We start from the raw sequence: 2681 nt of genomic DNA on the forward strand, positions 1-2681 counted from the left end.
AATGATTTGATTGCTAAATTTACAAAAACATACATACTTTAATCAATATACCCATCCAAATATATTTAAATTTATTATAAATTTTTCCAAACTTTTATTTTAAAAAATAATAATTTCAACCCTACATTTTCTTATCAAGTTATCATCCCCATAATAATCGCTTCCCGACCCATTTTCACCCAAATATATTTAAACTTATTGATAAATTTTTCTAGCTTTTATTTACAATTAATAATTCAACCAAACATTTTCCAGTTATGAAGTGAGAATAGTCCACGAACACATATCATCCACATAATAGTCGCTTCCAGACACGGCCCATTTTCCGTTACTTTTAAAACCAAACAAATCTTCTTTACTTTTTCAAAAAACACAACGCCAAGTTAAGTCGGTAGAGGTGACTACATATAACACTCGTGCTCTTATTGTCAGCTCACTTAGATTTTCTTGATTCGCAGTTCCACTCGCTCGGGGAATTCGTTCACAGGTAATGCACTCGTCTTTTTGGAAAAGTCCAACACGCTGCCATTAATTTCCTGTTTCCTTTAGGTTCCCAAGCGTCAGGATTACGCTTTGTAATTGGCATAAAATTGGGGTTTTTTTGATTCGCAATTCCACTATCTCCAGGAATTCATCCACAGGTAATGTACTGGTCTTCTTGGTAAGCCTCTTCCGGGTCTTTTTTTACTGTAAGCTCTGCCATTAATTTCTCGGTTCCGATAGGCTCCAAAGCATTGTTTTCCTGTAAGCTCTGCTATTAATTTCTTGGTTCCGATAGTTTCCAGAGCAGGAGGATTACTGCGTAATTTGGAGAGTTTTAAGTATAAATATGGGAAAGGGGAAGTCATCGAAGAAGCCGGAGCCCAAAAAGAAGCAGGAAAAGCTCAGTACTGTCTTCAGTTGCCCTTTCTGCAACCACGAGAGCAGCGTGGAGTGCCGCATGTGAGTATATGCTCCTTTTTCTTTTTAACGTTCAGACCCTAAACGCACTAGGCAGGTTTTGGACACAAGCCTTGTGAAAACAATAGCTGATATTTTTACTCTCTTTTTCTGGGTTTTCATTCATTAACCTGGGCAATACTATGCACTGTTGAGATACTCTGGTGAAAAGAAAATTACTCTTGTAGATATGAAAAATAACTAAAATATGATATTTTGTCCGTGACTCCTCCACATTGATCACTGATTCACTGTCAATTTGAGTAATCCCTTTTTCTGAAATGTCGGATTCGATGATGTTCCATGCTATGCCTCTAGATTGATTACGGATTCGCTGTAGCAGCTTTCCACATGAAACAAGGGGTTAATACCGAGATTTTTCACATCTTGTATCGTGTCTAACATGGAGGAATAAAAGAATAGTCACAATAATCAATACGCCTCCAACTTACAGCTTTCTCTCGTGCATGTATAACCCGATTTCTGTACTAGATCGGATGCTGTATTCAGTACTGACAAATCTCTTCAATGCTTGACGGATATACAGTAGGTACTATTCGCAAAATATGTAAGAGCCCAGTGTTTCAGCTTTCTCATGAGGTTTTTCTTTGTAAAAAATTACATGTTGTGCAGATTTCTACAGATTGAACTTCAGACTGCATAACGGGTGTTCTAATTCATAAAGACCAATGCATCACGCAAACCTATATTTGCTATGTGCATTAAACAATGCTATGACAATTCGTAGTGATAACTGCTAAATATGGCTGCAAATTTCCATGAATAGGACTTTGGAAGTATACCTGCCTAGATACATTTGATGTTAAGCCCTAGATCGATGGTTTTGAACTCTAGTTTATTTGATCAACCATTCCCTATGACATCGAAGTGGCATGAGTGTTTTTCGCAAGTTAGGTTGAATATCTAAGAATGATTTTGATGTATTTTTTTATTTTTATTGCTCTTTAAGTATTATATTATATATGAAGCCTCGAGCAGTCTGACAGTTTGTCAGCTCTGACATTTTTATTCATTCAGGGATCGGAAAGATTTTTATGGCTTGTAATAAAGGAATTTTGATATAGACATTTTTTAATTCATCCATCATATTATAATGAGGCAATGTGATTTGTTTTTCTACTCCATCAATTTTCAACTGTTCAGGAAAAGGTGGTCTAATTGATAGCAAGGGTTGTTCTATAACAGGAGTATTTATTGGAAAAATTTATGTTTAATTATTTTCCTTTTGAGGGAGAGAGGTCTCTCTTTCTTTAGATTGATTTTTATGTTTTTGAAGATTTATTTTTTCTTCCTGAATAACAACAGGGAGTTTTCTTTGTAATACTCTTCCAGATCTTAATTGGACATTATTTAGATCGAGTGGAGTTATTACATAGGTTTGAGGAATTTTCCCTTCCATGTTGTACACAGGTTGTTGTGACATTCTATTGGATTCGGAAGTGGTTGAGCGGATAGTTGATTTGGTTTTTATGCAAATGGTAGGGAGAGTTGTGGGTTTTGACTCCAAACTTGGACTTTAGGTAATTGATTAGCTTGAGGAATTTGATTAGATTTGGGTAGGAATTGTGGTGGAAGATAGGATGGTGAATATTATTGATATCAGGCATAAGCCCCATAAGGGTCTTTCCATCCTTGATTCCAAGATTGTGATTGTGGCTGAGCCCAAGGTCGCCAAGATGGATTCCAATTATTTTGTGAATACTGAGAAAATTGTTGTGATA

The 2681-nt window shown here is 35.9% G+C and overlaps 1 long non-coding RNA gene across 1 annotated transcript; it reads left to right on the top strand.

Moving 5' to 3' along the window:
- Positions 1–373: 373 nt before the first annotated feature.
- LOC149216588 (uncharacterized) lies at positions 374–937 on the top strand. Its single transcript, XR_016250576.1, has 3 exons — positions 374–487; positions 550–641; positions 779–937. It is a non-coding gene; the product is annotated as an uncharacterized LOC149216588 (long non-coding RNA).
- Positions 938–2681: the final 1744 nt, after the last annotated feature.

Source organism: Pinus tabuliformis, chromosome 1_1 (assembly GCF_031772625.1).
Source record: "Pinus tabuliformis cultivar Carrire ecotype Pingquan chromosome 1_1, CPIR1, whole genome shotgun sequence".
Lineage (NCBI taxonomy): Eukaryota > Viridiplantae > Streptophyta > Pinopsida > Pinales > Pinaceae > Pinus > Pinus tabuliformis.